The following is a 19,404-nucleotide window of genomic DNA, read 5'->3' on the forward strand; positions in this document are numbered from 1 at the left end:
CTGTCAGACACACTTGATATGCCGCCCGCATAAGGTGACGTTCAGGCGATGCACTCAGACAGGAGTTTAAACAGAGCACACGAGGCAGCTCGAGCCGTCGCAGCTGCGTGGGTTTGGATCACGTGTCCCAAGATAAACGTCACCACAGCCCGCAGCCCTTGTTATAAGAAACGGTTGAACGAGGATTCAAGTAAAAACGGTTCACGTAAAAGAGACGATGTCCCACTCGATCTTCCAAACAGGTAATCGAAATAGCAAGGCAAGGTTCACCAAAGAGGTCACTAGCGAAGGAGAAATGTGGAAACGCGAGGTCAGAGGCAACGAGTTTAAGTTACAAGTAGCTACTGGGAGAACTGTTCTTCATTGAGGAAAAACAGCGCTAAATGTTAGGCACTGAGAGCAGAGGAAAGTGAAGACTGGCAGTTTCGTTCGAATGGCCAAGCTTTGACAGCGATCGCAAAATTCAGAGCTGGGCTCGCGCTCCGCCATGTGCGATCACGTGGTGACGTGTCCATTTCTTGCCTCAGCCGGACTCCGCTAACCTCTGAATACAACGTCAGCTCACGACGCCGGCATGTTGGAGCAAGCCGCGGATCCGGCGGTAATCGCCGGCACTCACTGCGTGAACGTAACGAAACTCTGGCCAAGGCTTCGGAAGACACTTAAATGTCCCAAATCCCCTCTTCCAATCTCATTGTGGTTCGTCCAAATGCGACGACCACTGTCGTACGGTGGGCTTTCTATAGGCGGCAGGGCTTGAACTCGTTCTCCAAGACACAGTCGTACGTAGACTTTAAGACGCCGTATTAAATCAGGATTACTGAAATCTATTTGTTGCCGATGTCGTGTAAGCCACGGGAAGTCATTTGTTTGGTTTAGGAGCGTGTTTCATGGGTGCGATGTTGTTACACTACCCAATTTTGTACGTAATAACTCGTAAACGTGCCATTTGCGCTATATTTGTTTATGGTGCTCTTTGAAGCAACCATGTTTCGAAGTTTTCTAGTAGAATTACAGACAAGACGTAATATCATTCGTTGCTCGCTTACGTTCTTGCTGGCGACGAAGTGCTCAACTCTGAACATTCTTACGTAACACACGAAACCACTCACCGGACCGACATTCATATACTCCCCAAGGAGTGCAGTGATACTTAAGTTGTGACTGAGTTTCAGTGACTGTGGCTGGACTATGCTGAAGAGAACGAACATACACATTATTATTTATAATATATATATATATATATATATATATATATATATATATATATATATTCTTCAAATCATGAACACAAAACACTGCGAGGCCACCAGCTTTTGAACGCAAAGACCTTTCTGAGAATTTGGCCGTTTTCAACCTACTAAGAAGCAGCCTTATTCAAGCGTGTACTCGTGCAGCGTATATAGCGGAATTGTTTTCTGTTTTTTTTATGTTGTGTTTAGCGTCATGGAACTTCACACCGGATTATGAGGGTAGCGGTAGTACTGGGGTTCCGGATCACTCCGCGCTTCTGGCTCCGTATCTGGTGTAAAAGTTACGTTAAAGTATCTGGTGTACCTTAACGTGCACCTAAACCTGAGCACACGAACGTCGCTAGAGCTTCACACCGCTATTGTGACGCGCTCGGCTTGACCGGGAATCGATCCGCCGCGGCGGCGGCACAGTGGGTTTTCAACCAACAAATGACAAGGCTGGGGTGAACCCTAAAGCCAAGGCTAAAGCGTAGGCTGGGCGCGGAGCAAGAGCCATCGCTTTACACTGAGAGAAAACTTGACCTTCTGAAAAAATAGTAAGGTACGTGAGCGCACGATACTGCTAACACTCACGCCTTACAATTGCATTTCTTCGCTCTGTACGGCTCTGTGTGACGTCGATCGTCATACGCTGGAAGGTCCTGAATTTGGTACACAAAGCAAAATGATGGTCTCAAGCATAAAAAGGCTCCGCGTACAAGCGCAAATGGTATTTTTCTTCTCTCGAGCAAACGTGATATTTAGGAGGGTGATGTTACAGCACCTCCACAAGTTCCCCAGCGATAAAATGTGAGGTGTGAACAGTGAAGCAGATGTGCAGGTGGACTAGCAGGGTGCTACGACATGGAAAGCGTGCATCATGTCTTATACGTCGCGGTTGAATTCTGTCCTCCATTCACGCCTTTGCGTGGCGCTGGCTAACACTCCCAGGGTTACGTATAGCAGATAAACCCAGATGGCTGAATTGTTAAGTGCATCGCAAACGTAATGCGAGAAAACCTGTGTTCGTATTCCACTTGCGACCGGCTGTTTTTTACAGTCAAGCTGTATATGGCTAGGGTTCCGTGCATTTTTGGCTCATAGCCCCGTAAGCATTCATACTCGCGCTGATAGCGTACTTCAACGTGCCCATAAGACAGAGGCTACAAGCACCCAGCAAAGTAAAGCGAACAGTGCTTAAATTCCTTCTAATCACGCATACAACATACAGAACAGCATTTCACCAATGGCTCATACCCCCGTAAGCAAGCCAAAATACAAATACTCGTATTACCGCAAGGTTCACAAGCATAAGTTTAACTTGAACTCTGAGTAGAAGTAAGTGAGCATAATAAAACGAACGAACGATATTCGCACTGATAACGCAGGCTGAGCTGCGTAGGGTGTGAACCATGGCTTCATCTAGACACATCGGCCTCAGAAGGAAAGTAGCCACATTGATTTATTCCGTTCGCGCAGTAGATAACCGTCACTGCGCTTTGCCGTCGACGTCAGCAATCGCGCATAGAATTGCGCACGAATTTAGGACCACTATGTTCGAGAACCGAGTACACGTACTGGATGAGCCAGTAGGCCGGGAAGTTGCTATTCGTTGGCACCACATAATTGTCCAGGTCTTGGTCCACGAGTAAGGCGCATCGCACATTGGAGTTTGCCGGCAAGCCTTGGGAAAAGATCTTCCACAACGTAACATTGCTGTGGAACATATAGACGAGCCGCGGGTTCGCTCTAGATGTCACTGCAAGGCAGGCGTCACTGTGGTTGATAGCGGGCGAAGGTAATTGACACGGCTCCGTTCGTGTGCTCATTTCTAGAGCACTGCCCACTCCGAGCGCGCTGCTAAATTGTGACGCGGCGCTCCAACGTTCCAGTAGGGGCACTGCGTTGCTGGATAATCCTGGTAGGGCTTCCACCAGCCAGGGAGCCACGCTGAGCAGCGGGCAGAACTTCGCCTCGTTGCCAGTGTAACGTGGACGGGCTTCAATTAGTCCCACTATACTCGAGGCTAGTGGCCCGCAGAACGTGTACGTAATTTGATGGGGCGGAGGTCTCACCTGTCGCACTTCCAAAAACACGTAGTCGACAATGTCAACAACACTATCGATGATGACGTCCGTGCTGGCCACGTTCGTCGGCAGGATAAGGGCGAGCAATCCAGGAAAACCGTTAAGCTGGAACACTCTGCGGACGGCCAGGAAGGTGGGACGCAACGACGAAGCGTCGCGTAGTGTTCCGCTTTCGCAGCCAGGCACGCTTTCCCGCCAGTGGACGGCCAAGCCGTCCAGCCGGTTGGTCTTCACGAGCCGCATCACACCGCGCACGAAGCGAGACAGAGCGCCGGCATCTCGACCCAGCAGCACGAACTGGGGGTTTTCCTCGCGGTATCCGCCGACGGCCAGCAGAATACTCACGTTCGGGGCGCCGGAACCGATCGCGGTGTCCCTAAGACTGCGGAGACCGTACTTCTTGTCGAATGCTGGCGCCCGACTAAACGGAACGCCGCCTGCGATGCCGAACGACCAATAGACGACGTTCGGGCAGAGGGCGAAGGGCAAGTTATGTGGCACGAAATCGAAGCCTCCGCCTCTGTGGAATCTGGTGACGTTGAACAGGCAGAAGAGGTTGCGGAAAATCGGTCTCTGCAGCCTGATCGGGTTGCTCGGCGTCACGAGGTTGGTGTTATCCGTGACGTTTGGTCGCCGTCGACAGAAGCGCCGAACTCCCACCCACGGTTCCGCCGTCGTCGGCAGCGCCTCTCTGGTGAACGTCGGCCACGGCGTCGCGTTTGTCGCACCGGAATGACTGATCGCGGCATGGATCCTCGTCTGCTCGGCTGGGACGCTGCTGATGTTCAGCTGCGGCGTGGCCAAGTAGGAGAGGATGAGCATTCCCAGAGGCATGCCTAGCGTTGCAAACGCCACGATGCCGAAGATCCAGACCTGCACGAAATTGACGCGGCCGCCCGCGGTCCGCGCAACCGACGTCGCTGGTCCCTCGCACACCTCGGGCGACGGCGATGACTGTGACTGCGGATCCATTGGAGAAGACGCCAACACGATAGGTGCACTCTCCTTCCAGCCGCTTTCCCCGGGTTGTTCGACGCTCTTCGGCAATGACGTCAAAGGAGTTCTTGAGTTCTGGGACCGTTGCTGTTGTGCAGTTGGAAATTTCGGCGCCTCTGACAGAACGAGTTCCTCTCGAGGGACGTAAGAGAAGCCGGCTCTTGCAGGCGGCTCCGCTGTCGGCGAAATATCATCATCATCATCATCATCATCATGATTTTTATTTTCACCATTCGATATATGTGGAGGGGATACCACGACCTGCCCCTCTGGTGGACTTGGGGTCGTGGTTCGTCCTTCTGGGCTGGTCTCTAATCGACGCCGATGCCTCGACTCGCTCACGTGCGAGCTGTACTTGCCAGTGGTGGCTGGGCTAAGAGTCGCATCGGTGCCCTGGTCCTGTGGTACACTCCTGAAGGTGCCGACCTTGCTTTTCAGACTATGCTGGTGAATCGCTTTCAAATGCCAAATGGACTCTGGAGATGGTGGACTCACTGCTGTTTTGTTGGAGTACTCAGCCTTCCCCAAAAGTCTCGCAGAAGCGCCGACTTGTTCGAAGCTTTGTTCACGACTCATGGCTGTCAAGATATGGTATGGTATGGTACACCTTATGCGATGGCGCACACCCACTGTGGGGGATTGGCCAAGCTAGCCTCTTCTTCTTCTTCTTCTTCTTTGCCGCGCATGGCCGTAATGAGATGAATGCGTCACCTTTGTCAAAAATGACTGGTGGTCATTTTAGCTGTGTCTGTTGTAAATATTCGTCGTTCTTTAGATGAAACGGCTGTTTTCATTACAATAGTTTTCCGGCACCAGTATGCTTTGCCGACGCTTTATACCATGCTATGTCCGCTTCAACTGTTCCTACATAGTTTCTGTCATAAAGGTCAATGAAGATATTCTTGAAAATGACGCCTATAAGTACAAAATGTCCTGCTAGGCAGACGACGGGCGCCCAATGCCCCTGAAATCGATGTAGCTGACCTGCTGACTGAACAAACTCTACGATAGAGTGCTTGTTGTCATACATAAAGATCCTAGCAGAAACCAGCTCAATACAACTTTCGATGTCAGTTAGGGTCGGTCGATAAATTTTTTATTCGATTCACAATTTATCATTCATCATTTTAGCCTTTAATCGATTAAAGGGACTGACAACTTGAGAGAACATGCTGTGAGACGTTGCTGGAAATGAAATGACCATGATGTATTGTGACAGAATGCAGTACCCTGTTCGCCCATTTAGGTAGGAACTATAATTTTAAATTGGCAAAGAAATTATCAAAAACAGCAAGTGGTGAGGCCTTGTTGGCGAAATCGTGGTACCTGATCAGTATGGTAGCCTGTGAGATTACTGCACGGAAGTCGGCTGTTATTAAGTACAACATAATTATTGCTTATTATTGCAGTTGCGATATCATGAGACACTTGCGCTTCATTCTGTGCTTCGGAAATAAAAAGGCCGCGCATGGCTAAGGCAACACGCTGAACTACGTATCACCTGTAAAAGCGTCGTTTAGTTTTTCATTCGATTTGTTTCGACGAAAGCAGTTAAACAGGAAATGAAGAAAAGACGTAGCACTTATCACAGAAATAGTTTAGCACTTCGGAAAACATGTATAGCAGGAACATCGACTTGATAAACAAAAAACTTTATCAAAATTAAAGAGAAAGAAAAACGCGATGAAATCCCATAACCGAACTTTGTGAACCCCTATTGGGAACTTTTTTCCCCGTTGTTTGTCGTTTCCCTACTTTTCTTCCACCAATCTTCCAATCGCCTCCTAAAAAACAGTAAGTGGTGAGGCCTTATCTATTGCGAACATCTTTAATTCCCCCGGCTCTCGTTGAACCCAAGGGGCTTCAAGGTGGCCAGAGATGCCTAAATCGGCTGCTGGACATTTATCTTCATATTATAATAAAACATGCTCCACCGTTTCCCTAGCTTTACCGCAGCAAGCACCTGCTTCTTCTTAATTCTATCTCGCTTTACAGGTGCATGTTGTAAGGCGTCCCCCTCTCGCTTCGAAAAGTAATGAGCGTCCCTTTGAATTAGCATAAATTGTTTCTTTCCTGATTTCGTTTTTTTTTCCTCTTAAGTCGTTATTCCTGGCAGGTCTCTTTTTCCCATTGCCGCCACCCATGAGGTCTCTTCACTACTCGAGGCGCCACCTAGCAACGCCGCCGTGAAATGCGCGCGTGGCGCATGTCTGAATATAAATTCGGACAATATTCGACGCACTGTATAGGTTGCCGCACTCCGGACTTGTCCAGGGACGCGCACTCGAATGCGCTCTTAAGAGGAAGCTTTAGCTCGGGTGCTCTTATCTAAATACATCTAAAAGGAGAATTCGTTTTTCTCGGCAACCACTGCACCAAATATGACGATGTTTGTTGCATTTAAAAGAAAAACTTAAAATCTAGTGACTGTTGGTTTCGAATTTTCGAGTTCGGTCGTCATTATTTTATTAAAAATGTGAAAAAATAGGAAATTTTCAGAAAACGGGACTCAACAATCAAAAATGATAACAAAATTCTGTTAATTGTATCTAATAGTACATCTAAAGCGGACAAAATTGATATGTTACACATGAATATAAAAAATGTTAGTACTAGGGAAATACAACTTTTGCGGAACCCTTGTAGCCAACGTAATAAATTCACGTAAGATGTAAAGGGACCTATCGGATTTGTCCGCTTTGAATGATCTAATGGATTTTTTTTACAGAACCGCGATATCAGTTCTTTATGCAGAGATATGAATTTGTAAACTTCGTGCTTCTATATTATTCAAACGGTCAAATATTTAAAAATATTTTTAAGAAAATGCAAGCCCTAAATCGAAATTCCGCTTCCAACAGTCACTAAAATTTAACTTTCTCTTTCATATGCAATAAATTTCATTAAAATCGGTCCAGGGGTTATCTCACAAAAACGTTTTTGCGTTTTACATGCATTTGAATAGGCCGCGTCGGAGTTGTGCCCGAGCTAAAGCTTCCTCTTAAGGGCGACCTCAGCGATTGCCCGGAAACACCAACGCGCCACCTGACGCGCGTTATGTAGCTTGTGCATGCGCATTCGCGTTTCGTGCGCTTTGTGAACACAGAACCGCTGTCAATAAGCGGCACTCAGACGAAGCTACGCATATTAATTACATCGTTTACACCCCACAGCCTACAGGGACGAATGCCCGTGGTGCGGGGTCACACCAACCCTATACCACATTACGTGGGAGTGCAAGCTACGCAACATAGAACACCACGACACGAACACCACGAGGGAGCAATGGGAGGCAAATGCTATGCACCTCGGCCCTCGATGGCCAGCTCAAGATGATCTAGAGAGCTGAGAAGATGCGAAGTGCCAGCGGAGCCCTCGGCTACGGGCCCCAACCATTAGCGATTCTTCTGATTATTCTTTTAATGAAATCTGTCCGTCCGTCCGTCTGTCTGTCCGTCTGTCCGTCTGTCTGTCTGTCTGTCTGTCTGTCTGTCTGTCTGTCAGTCTGTCTGTCAGTCTGTCAGTCTGTCAGTCTGTCAGTCCGTCCGTCCGTCCGTCCGTCCGTCCGTCCGTCCGTCCGTCTGTCCGTCTGTCCGTCTGTCCGTCCGTCCGTCCGTCCGTCCGTCCGTCTGTCCGTCTGTCCGTCTGTCTGTCTGTCTGTCTGTCTGTCTGTCTGTCTGTCTGTCCGTCCGTCCGTCTGTTCGTCTGTCCGTCTGTCCGTCCGTCCGTCTGTCTGTCTGTCTGTCTGTCTGTCTGTCTGTCTGTCTGTCTGTCTGTCTGTCTGTCTGTCTGTCTGTCTGTCTGTCTGTCTGTGTCAACTAGCTGCCATAGCTGCTGCAGTTCTTGTATGTATTGAAATTTTTTTCCACTCTGTCATTGGTATGTATAACTTACCTTTATTATGATATATTAGGTTTGTATTACGTTGCAGTTGCAGTGTATGTAGCGCCATGCCAAATGAATATCGATTGCATGTCAAGTGTATTGGTTCAATCAATGGCATTATCATGCAATTTTATGCATTACGTTATAATGATTAGCAGTTCATGCTCTTTTTTCACGCTTATTTTCTTTCTCGCCAGAGGTGGATTTATTATTTAGCATTTGTTTTGCAAAATGTATTGCTCATACTTGCATACGTTACTTTATGTGGACCCCTCTACTAGCCTTCGGCAATGGGTCTAACCAGTACTGCCTATTTTTTATGTGTCGTAATGAAGAACGCGTAATAAAAGAAAAGAATAAACAGAACAGCGCGCTATGCGCCAACTGTGCCTTGAAAGAGTGAAAGTGCAAGCATGGCGGAGAAACGTCACCTTGCCGGAAGCCATAGCAGGCAGGAGCTGCCCCACACCCATATCTCCCAGGCTGGGGCGTGCAGAGCAGGCTTCCTTATGCACCGGAACTCCATTTCGGCCGTCAAGTTTACTCAGACCGCGCTCTACCGACTGGAGCGCGATGGAGCTCCTCAACCTAACACGCCCATTGTCTCAACACTAAGGCACCATTTCGATTCCACCCTCCACGGGAAAAATCTCTAAAGGTTTTTTTTTTCTTTGTCACGGAATCGCGATCCGTACCCAGTCTGGTCCAGCTCATTAACACGTCTAGGTCATTACGAAAAAGCATTGAACGTGGGTTCGGTTCCGCCCAGCCCGACATATTCATCTATTCGTTTTTTCATCGATTAGCGGCACAAGGCCAGTTGCAAATACCCCGTGACACACAGGCTGCAAGAGGTTGCTTGAACAGTGGTACGTACTCCATGGCTCAACATGGCGTGGTCGACAGAGGTTCAGTTAAGCGAGGCACATGTCCAATGTGCCTCGCTTATGTGCTGCGACTGACCCAATATGACCTGAAAGAGCTTAGATTCACACAAACACACGAACCGCAAACATTTGTGAATTCCCACGAAATGGTAATCATATTAATAGTAAATGCATAACTGCCTCGCGCCTAGTAGAAATGCTAAGCGAAAAATAATTCTGACAATGAAAAACGACCTTGGTGCGAAATTCGAACGACAACAGGGAAGTGAGGAGTCCAATTTTTTGTTCCTTGTACCCCAAACATATTTTTCTTGTCAGTACTAAACGGTTCCTTTTAATTACATACGAATATTGGTAGACCCTCTTCAATGCGTACTCACGATCAGCATAGAGAAACAAAGAAAAAAGAAATAAGCATTTAGATATACTATACTTTAAAGATATACTTTAAATAGGCTGCAGGAATTCCGCTTTCGTCATGCCGTCTTCACCATGCCGCCGCCATCGCAGTCGTCGTCGCACCACAGCCCTCGGCTTGGTCCTGTCGTCATTCTGTTGTCGTAATGCTGTGTTCGTTAATATGGCGCCATCACGTCGCCTCCACCGTGGTTGCTACGAACTCGCTCGCATCTCACACCAGTCGGCATCTGCGCAGCCTTACACTGGCGCTTTCTTTTACAGTGTCTTGGGCGCCATTAATAAAGACATCGTTATTATCACCATCATGTTATCAACATCGTGATCAGCATCATCAGAAGCCCCTTGCTTCCTATCCTACACGTGGGACCCCGCTTGCTCTACAAGATGCCAGACCTCCTGGTCAGCCGGCTCGGGGTGTCACAACAAGGCTTTAATGAGAGCATGATATATGTAGCGTCACTCTGCTTATTCAGCTGAGCTGTATAAGAGATCCTCATATCTTGTAGTTTTAAAGGTCTTGCTAGCCGCTGCCCAGATCTCCTCAAGACTTCGCGGACACTTGGCTGTATCCGGAGCAATTCGTCGTCCCCAAGTGCTGAAATGGTACAGCGTCCGCCTCGTATGCGGGTCGTCCTCGCTTTGACACCGGTGCCGCCAGAAACCGACCAGTTCTTCCAAGATTGACGTACGTCTTCCCCAATGGGTAGAGATGTGCGAAAACCAATCTCCCGTTTGGTTCTTCGCATGGATCCTGGCATTTAAATGGGGCTCTATAGAGATCTGCGAAGGACTCCTGGGTGACCCTTTGTCCCGCCACGGCTTTGGTGAAAAAGTCGAGCATCCGCCGCTGCTGTGGGAGGCAGGAGAGGGGTGCCTTTGAGTACCTGCCCGTAAAAGAGGTGCTAGGGCGCTCCCCATCCGGCGCTTAGCAGCTGCGAGATTTCCGGACGCCCACCGTCCTGGAGGAATGGGACTGCCAGACTCACTTTTTTTCGGTTGCCTATCTGTGCCATGGCCGTCGTTGGGTTCGTCGTGCAGCCGCTAAAGCTTGCGGACACCGGCTGCTTTTCGCCTTCTTCAGTGGGCTGCAGCATCTTGACGTGGTTACTCGTCGCCACTGTTACGTCGGTGCCGGCCACGCCATAGGCACCGACACCGGGGGGGGGATGCTTACGGGCCCGAGCCCCTCCGGAGCTTTCCGGTGGGGGAGCTGAGCCCCCCCCCTACAGGCGATGACGATGCCTCCCCCCCACCCCCCCACGCACACACACCTAAAGTGTCCTTACTGAAGCTTTCTCACCCACATCATCTGAGGCTTCTTTTCACCTGCTTCGACCTTCTCACTTACAATTTTATGGTGACTAATAGCTTACTACATTATTGTTGGCGCAGACGAGCTTGGCTTTTAATTCATACTTTCGTTTTATTTCTGCAAATCCTGACAATAGGAGGACAAGCGGATTAGAAGCACCAGCGCCGGCTGCCTCATCCATATTTTCGCACACTATATTTTAAAATTTACACTATAAACACTATGCACACACAATATATTTGAATATATACACAGGACAAATTTCATTATATATTTGAAAGAAAAGGAGTTCGCAAATGAACAATGATTTCTAAAGGTATGGATATCCTATGTATAGAGAATGAATATGTTGCTGTACGTTCCCCTCGCTTCAAATTGATCTGCGTGCCTCGGCCTTCGGCTTACCCACTGCTGCTGCTGCTGCTGCTGCTGTCTGGCATACCGCGTCGGGTGGGGGGGAGGGAGAGGAGGTTCAGAGCGTGTGTACACATGATAGGAGCGAGTCAGAGAGGAAAGGCAATGCGAGATACTCGTTTTGAGTGCACCGCGTCGACTGTGCACAATACCCTCCGGAGCTCCCTGGGGGTCGCCACACCAGCCTTTTGACTGCTGTAATTATCCATGACACCCCTCAAAAGCGTTGCAGAAACTGCAACGCTTCCCTTTCTACTAAAGTGCGAGTCCAGAGTGGACCTAGACAGAACTAGAGAGGAGGGAGGAGAAGAGGCAGTTCCCATACAAGGGTGGGGGGGGGGGAAGTGCCATGAGCAGGCAAGGAAACCCCGAGTAATACTTGTCGGGGATTTAGTTGGTGCATGTTTCCAGAAGAGGGTATTAGCGCCGAAAAAGACAACTTTTTACATTAAAAGAAACTGTAGCGATTGTGTTAGCGCCCCATCTATCTCCATTTATAAGAATGAAACCGCTTCTTTAGATACACGGGCGTGAAATACGTGTGTGACTCACCAATCTTTTATCTACTTTTTTTGTAAAACCCTTCTGCGCATGTGTGGTTCTTGCTACCCATCTTGATTTTTCCTTATATTCATTCGAATACGCGGTGAATAAACAGTTGGAACTTGCGCATGTCCCGTCTCGCTTGCTTTGTGTTGTCTTTTTCGGCGCTACAACCCTCTTCTGGAATCAAGGAAGCCCTACTACAATTCGACAGCGCTTGGGGGGAAACTGGATAAGCTTAAGTTCATGGTTCGGTACAGTACCTTCCTGCTACTTCTGAAAAATAAACACCATGTGAATTCGTCGAGCGGTCAAATTACGCAGGGCGTGCAGAAGCAAAGCCGCATTAATTAAAACGAACCGCAGGGTCCAGGCGACACTACGCAAGCGGTTGACCGTCAAATCAACACTCCTGTGCCAGCCGCAGTATCTTTGCGCCGATGGCATTGCTAGAGGTTGCGAACTTGATCCCGATCGCGGCAGCCGCATTTCGACGGGGGCGAAATAGAATACGCACGTGCACTTAGATTTCGGCACACGTTAAAGAACATCGCGTGCGGTGTCCGAATTAATCCGGAGTCCTGCACTACGGGGTGCCTCAGAATCCGAGTGTAGTTTTGGCACGCACAGCCCCATGGTGCAATTCAAGTTTAATACTTTTGCAACAGTGCCATGCGCCATGTGAGGCGATGACAATCTCCAACCCTCTCAGAGGTTATGAAATATGGCGCACGACAACGCCTCAAGCAAACAAATCTCTATGTGTTTTCTGTGTACTACGCAGACAAACAGCAGTTGGGCACGCAAGGTGATGTTGAACATCAACTCAGCACTCTCGCGTTAGACTAAACATGCAATAAATTGAGCTTTCGCCGTCAATATCACGCACCGCTAATTATCATCAATCAAAGCAAGTAGCGCAGAAGGTTTCGCTTACATCGATTCCCACAGTGCATCGGATCTGCATAATTTTTTGACCCTCAAAAAAAGACTTGACTTTAGTGACCTCTTCGGCAGAGTCTATTATCAATGGCGTTAGAAATGCACATGAATGATATGTGTCTCAGTATTGCTTTCCTTTCCGGTAAACAATGCTAACGTACGACTCACGAAAAAAAGTTTCTAATAATTTATAAGATTTATTAGGGATCAAAACATCGTCACTTGCACGTAGAGGCCGTAGGTGTCCCAATGAACTTTCAGCAAGATTTAAAAAAGAGCAATACGTTACTCGAAAAAAATCTAGTGCATATTGTTGCCAGTACAGTGGAGTAGCTGCCCATGACTTTTTTCGCTACTGAAACTTATTTATGACATTCTAATTAATTGTCTAACTCGAGACATACTGTCCTCATTATTAAAGTATAACGTGTCATTTCTGGGCACTGCCAAGGGAAATTTAACGGCGGCATTTTTAGCGGCGTACTAATTGTGTACTAATTTTTTACGATTGATGAGTAAACCCTACGAAATAGGGAGAATACCACGTGACTGCGCCCCCACCCGCATCGTAAAGCAGTGCCCTCGAACATGCTCCCCCTGAGCTAGCCAGGACGAAATCGTGAAATCGTGATCGAGCTAGTGCCTTATCTGCCGTGCCCCGGCCATAGTAACACGCCACGTTTGATGTTAGTTGGAAACAAGCTGTGATAGTAGTTGTCTTAGCGTAGATAAAGTGCATGGATGTTGTTGCTTTTACCCGCCGTGGTTGCTCAGTGGCTATGGTGTTGGGCTGCTGAGCACGAGGTCGCGGGATCGAATCCCGGCCACGGCGGCCGCATTTCGATGAGGGCGAAATGCGAAAACACCCGTGTGCTTAGATTTAGGTGCACGTTAAAGAACCCCAGGTGGTCAAAATTTCCGGAGTCCTCCACTACGGCGTGCCTCATAATCAGAAAGTGGTTTTGGCACGTAAAACTCCAAATATTATTATTATATTATGTTGTTGCTTTCTTCCCCAAAACCTATCACCACAAAAGCGAATTGACAACGTCACCACAAATGTTCAAAGGTACGCTTTGTTTCGGCCCAGTCGCAAAGTCTTTCTCTAATAAGCAGAAGGTAAACATGATCGTTGCTTTCGGAGCTGCAAATGGCTATAAGTCGAAGGCCGCAAATATATATCAGTCATGGAAGTGTGGCGGTAAAGCAGACGCATCGATTATCATAAGAAATTATGAAAGCCTGAGACAAACCGGCAGCCCAGGTACCAATTTCCAAGTCATCAGTTTGGAGGATTCTAAATGACGGCCTTTCACCCGTACCACCTCAACCAGCACCAATGCTTGGAAGATAGCGACCTGTAGAATCGCCTAGGTTTCTCGAACTCGGTCCTCACAAAAGCCGATGCATCACCGGACTTTTAGAGCAACATCATGTGCACACATGAACCCAATTTTCCATAAACGTCCAGGTAAATTTGCATAATGCACCCTATTCAAGTGACTCCAGTCCACACTGGGTAAAGCGCACTCGGCACCAGTACCAGTGGTCGTTCGATGTGTGGTTCTGAATTTAAACCGGTGCTATATTCGGTCCAATCTTTTTCGATACAACACCAACTGAGCAGCGTTACGTGGACGAAATCCTTGAAGGAGTTGTTGACGAGTTTCTCGGCGAAGTGCCGCTGTCACGTCTTCCACTTCTGTGGCATCAGCCAGATGGGGTACGCAGCGGAAGCCGAGCACCAATCTGGCTGGATGCGACTCTTTGTGCGCAACAGATTGCAAGGCACGGGCCCGTAAACTGGCCGGCTAGGCCACCTGACCTTTCTACACTCGATTTCTTTCTTTGGGGTTATGTGAAAGATCGTGATCAGATGAGGAAGACGGACATTAGGTTAGCACAAGGCAAGGAGAACGGATGCCTGCCGTAAAATTCCAGCGTCGGCCATCAGGAAAGTCACTGAAGATGTTATAAAGCAGACTCAGTACTGCGTAGCTGCAGTAGGAGACCTATTCGAACGCGTCCTCTAGGCAGCAGCTGGTGTTCAACGGTACTTACGAGTAAGGGCGTGCTGAAATCTGATGTTTCTTTTGTATTTTTTGTGCAGGCATCACGATTGCCAATGCGGCTCAATTAAAAGTGCTATATTTTCTTTCTTGAACGCATCGTTTTTGCCTTTTCTCTACAGGTGGGTCGCTTGTCGGACTGTTTGTTTCGCCTTTATTTTTTACCACAAACCTGTTCTCGCAGCACCCATACACTTTCATGAAAAATAAAACCGTCACTTTAATTTGGCTTTGGTCCGAAGCGAGTATCTGGCGCGAAATATAGATGAGCGCGGACTTTTCCAATGAGGTGCGAGCAAAGCCGGGATTTTGAGACATTCTATGCCTATTGTACTGCTTTCCGAGTTTTGTGCGCGGTCAGAGTGGCGCTTCGGCCGCGCTATCAAGGGGCTTTTGTTATTAGTGCGATCAGACGGCGTTGAGCGACGAATAGTAAGTGTGTAGCATACAGAAATGAGAGGAAGGAATAGCCGCGAAACCTGCTGTTGGTGATCCTTCCGTATCATCATTAAGGTGATGCGCTGTCTCTTCGCGTTTGCGACAGGCAATGCAGCTGCTTTCAAACAGGTTATTTGAGGGCGCTCCTTTATGGGGTAGGTGAGAGGACAGTCACATGAAATGTTTCATACTTAGTGATGCTTCTTTGCCAGTCGAAAAACATGGTACGAAATTAGTGCGTCGCTGAAAACACCGTAGTTAGATGTCATTTGGGGGTGCCTGCAAACGGGCTATTGACACTGTGATAATTCGGACACTACTTTTCGAGTTAGATAACTAATTGCAATTAGCGAAAAAAAATCTCAGTAACAAAAAGATTACTGGCGGCTGGAGTAACGCCACTCCTCTTTTTTTAAGCCTTGGAGCATGGTAGTTGGAGCACCCTGTACAATTCACTCAGTAACCGAAATGAGGCCAAGCCGGGATCACTAGAAATCAGAACACAAAGCACTCATACGCAGCAGCGCTTATATTCGGACTGAGAGAAAAAGAAAAAGAGATAGAGAGAGGCTGCAGTTTCGCCGGAATGGCGAAGCAGTATTACTTGTTGCCAAGTGTAGGACAGTTACACGAAGGAAGATTACACTACCGAGAGACGCCAGATTATTACAGAAAGGACTCAGGCTGTGAAACTGAACAGCCTCCTACCATGAGGTCTTGTAAATTCTCAATATGTAGGGGGGTGGGTCGGAACGCTGGTCGCTCCCCGCAATATTAAGAACTTTCGGCCTATGGACCACAGCATCTCCTTCGAGACACCCGAGCATTTTTGTACAGAACCTCGCTATAACCGAGCATGGGGTGTGAGTGCCCTTCGCTTTGTCCGACTCGCCTTCCAGTAAACTGAGCAGACTCCATTGAGCCGGGTCCGATCCCTACAACGCCGCGTCACCCGCCCGATACAGGCCCCACAGCGACAGGTTGCCGCGGGAACGGGAAAACAAGGTCGTTCAGGAAATCGTACAATGCTGCAAACAAAGAAACATTTATTTGTTCACGAAATCCGTGACGGGTGAAGCGCCTCCAGGCCTCCTCAACAATCCTCCAACCAGCTACTGATGAAGCGTGAACCATTTCTCTTGAGCGAAGCCAGCAGGTAATCAGACAGCCAGTAATCGCTCCGATTCCTCAAAGACGTAGACGGAGACCTGAAGTTGCACTGATCGGCAAAATTGTCCAAATCAAGATCCACGAGAAGGGCGCACCCTCGGCCACTGTGTGCGGGCAGTGTTGCATTCCTGAAGAGGGTGCGCAGCGTATTTTCGTGGGGAAGCAGGTACACACGGAGCGGCCTCAGCCTTAGCGAGCCGCACACTGCGACGCAGGACTGCTGGCTTGCCGGCCTTGCTTGATAGAGCACACACGGATCCGACCCGGCACACAATTCCGACATGCTGCCGATACCGGCAGGGTTTCCGCGGGTGGACAGATTTGAGAGCTTCACCTCATGGTCGGAGCGCATCCACGGCTCTGCTTCAACCACCCACGGTGCCAGGCTTAACGTGAGGCACATCTTGTGCTTATTGCCAGCGTAACTGATGCGGCTCTCGAGAGCCCTTAGCATCACATCGGCCACTTTCATGCAGATGTCATAGTCCAGAGGAGGCACCAATGGCGCCTTATGCGTCTCAAGAAAGAGGTAATCAACAATGTCGATCACGTGGTCAATGATCGCGTCAGAGACTTGCATCGGCAGGATGACAGCGAGAATCCCGAGAAAACCGTTCAGGTCGAAGATTCTGCGCAGGCCGACCACAATGGCGCGCAGCGTCAGATGGTCGTCGACGCCTCCGTATCGACAGCCGCTTTTAGCCTCTAGCCAGTGTAAGGCGACGCCGTCGATTTCATGAGTGGTTACCAGACGCATTGCGCCGACGACGAAACGAGCCATCGCGTAGGCGTCCCTACTCAGCAAAGCAAACTGCGGGTTGTCCTCGACGTAACCGCCCACGGCGAGCAGGATCTTAACATGTGTGGCATTGGCATTTCGGAGGATTTCTTTAAGCTTGTACAGTCCGTGAGCGTTGTCGAATGCCGGCGCCCTGCTAACCAGATTACCATTGACGAGCCCGAACGACCAGTAGACGATGTACCGGCAGAACCAGAAAGGCATATTGTTGGGCAAGAATGCGACAGGGGCTCTGTAGAACCTCGAGTTGTTGTACAGGCAGAAAAAGTCATCACCAGGCACATCTTGCCTAGGATGGGAAGTCCCAGTCGACAAATGCAGGGTGTCGTTGTTTATCACCAGTTGTCCGCGACAAGAGGGAGGCACACCCACCCAGGCATCTGCAACCGGCTCAGTCTGCCAGGTAGCCAGGGTAAACGATGGCATTGTTCCTCTGTTCGAGCTTGGAGGTCCAGTTGTGACAGTTGTGGTGCTGCTCGCGTCTCGCGCCGGCGTCAGCAGGTAGGAGATGATGGTCAGGCTCAATGGCAACAGCAGCGTCGCCGACGCCACGACGCTGAACACCCAGATCTGCGTGAAGGTGACGCTAGCGGTGACAGCTCCTTGCGCTGGCGAATTCGGTCTCTCGTCTGTCTCCTCGGGCACTGACAACACTGGTGATCTCTGTGACAGCGGCGGACTGCTCTGCGACGGCGGTGACTTGTGCAAGGCTGGCACCTGCCGGCTTCGTTCGGTCTTCTTAGGCGATGACGTCAGACGTGCTGCCGACTGCTGTGGTCCGTGCCGTCCCGAGGTCAGCAACTGTGATGGCGGCTCGAAGAGTATCACTTCCACCGGTGGGATGTCCGAGAATTCGTCAATCCGAGGCGGAGGCAGCAAAGACGATGGCCGCGCCTTGGAGTACACCACTATCCGCTTTTTTGGTTGTCTCGCCGATATTCCCTCTGCGTTTCTGGTCGCAAGCTGACGAAGATACTTCGACGCTCGCGCGTGAGATCTAAACTTGACATCGGTCGTAGTAGCGGGCGTTCTCATTTGGGCCAAGGTCGCGTCGGTATCATCGCCAGTAATGTCGTACGTACTGCGTCTGCGTGCTGCACGTGGCAAAGGGGCTGGTTTGCGCGCCATTTTTAACCATTCCGCTTGACGTTTTGGTTGCTGCGGATTGGATTTGCTCGTGGTTTCCGTCATTGTGACGTCGTTCTCGGCGGTTGTCTCTACGCTGGAGAACGTACCGGAACCGAGGCTGAGGCGGCGGTTGTGACTGCTCTGAACGGCGTTGGAACCCCTGGCGCGCTTACGGTACAGTTTTCGTGGGTTTCGAGTGAGGATCCGAGAACTGCTGGCGGCGGCTTCCGGGTAGCTGCTGTCCTCGGACGCCTCCGACAAGATGCTGAGTTCGTGTTGCCAGCTTTCCTCGCCGGTTCCTCTGGGTGGCCATCTTGACGGCACCGATGATGAACGGGGACCATAGGTGCTGTAGAAGTCGGGACTCCACGGCGGCAGTTCGGAATCCTCAAAGTCCCACAGAGCGTCTCTTGCGTGGCCCATGGCGTCAGAGCTACGTAACTTCTTCTTCTGCACGAACCCGTTCACGCGCCCGCGAGGTGTGGCATCATGCGAACATTCATTGAGTTTCGGAATGTTTCATTTTCCGAATGCCGATTCAATAGAGCAATTACATGAGGGGAAAGAGACTTATATTATCAATTATTAAAGCTGCCAAACACAAGATATAATAAGAAGGCACGCGGTATCGGCGACTTCACCTTAGTCATGACCACCTGAAGTTCTTTAACAATGCATTAACTTTGACGATTATGTTAAAGAGTAATCCTGCTTGTGACGAAGCAACTTGGCTTTTGAACATGTAAGTGCAGAAAAGATTTTGTTTAGTCTTCGTATGTTCTTGCTATGTTGTTGTTGTTTTCTTTTCTTTATCATGAAGCCATCATGTCTGCGATGCGATTGCCTGACGCTGCTGCTTTGTATTTCGGGGCTGCGGCCGAGTCAAGCTGTTTACGACAGCTTTTTCTGCAGCTCCCCCTGTCTGTATTTTTTGAGGCAGAAATAAAATTCTTATTCTATATTATTATTATATAAAAGCGCAGTGCGACTGAGACAAAGAAGAAACCCAAATATACATCCAAGTCCTTGTCTCAGTTGCTGCATCCACGTATGTACATCCACGTATCTACATCTACGTCCCA

The sequence above is a fragment of the Dermacentor variabilis genome, chromosome 11 (genome assembly GCF_050947875.1).
Source record: "Dermacentor variabilis isolate Ectoservices chromosome 11, ASM5094787v1, whole genome shotgun sequence".
Lineage (NCBI taxonomy): Eukaryota > Metazoa > Arthropoda > Arachnida > Ixodida > Ixodidae > Dermacentor > Dermacentor variabilis.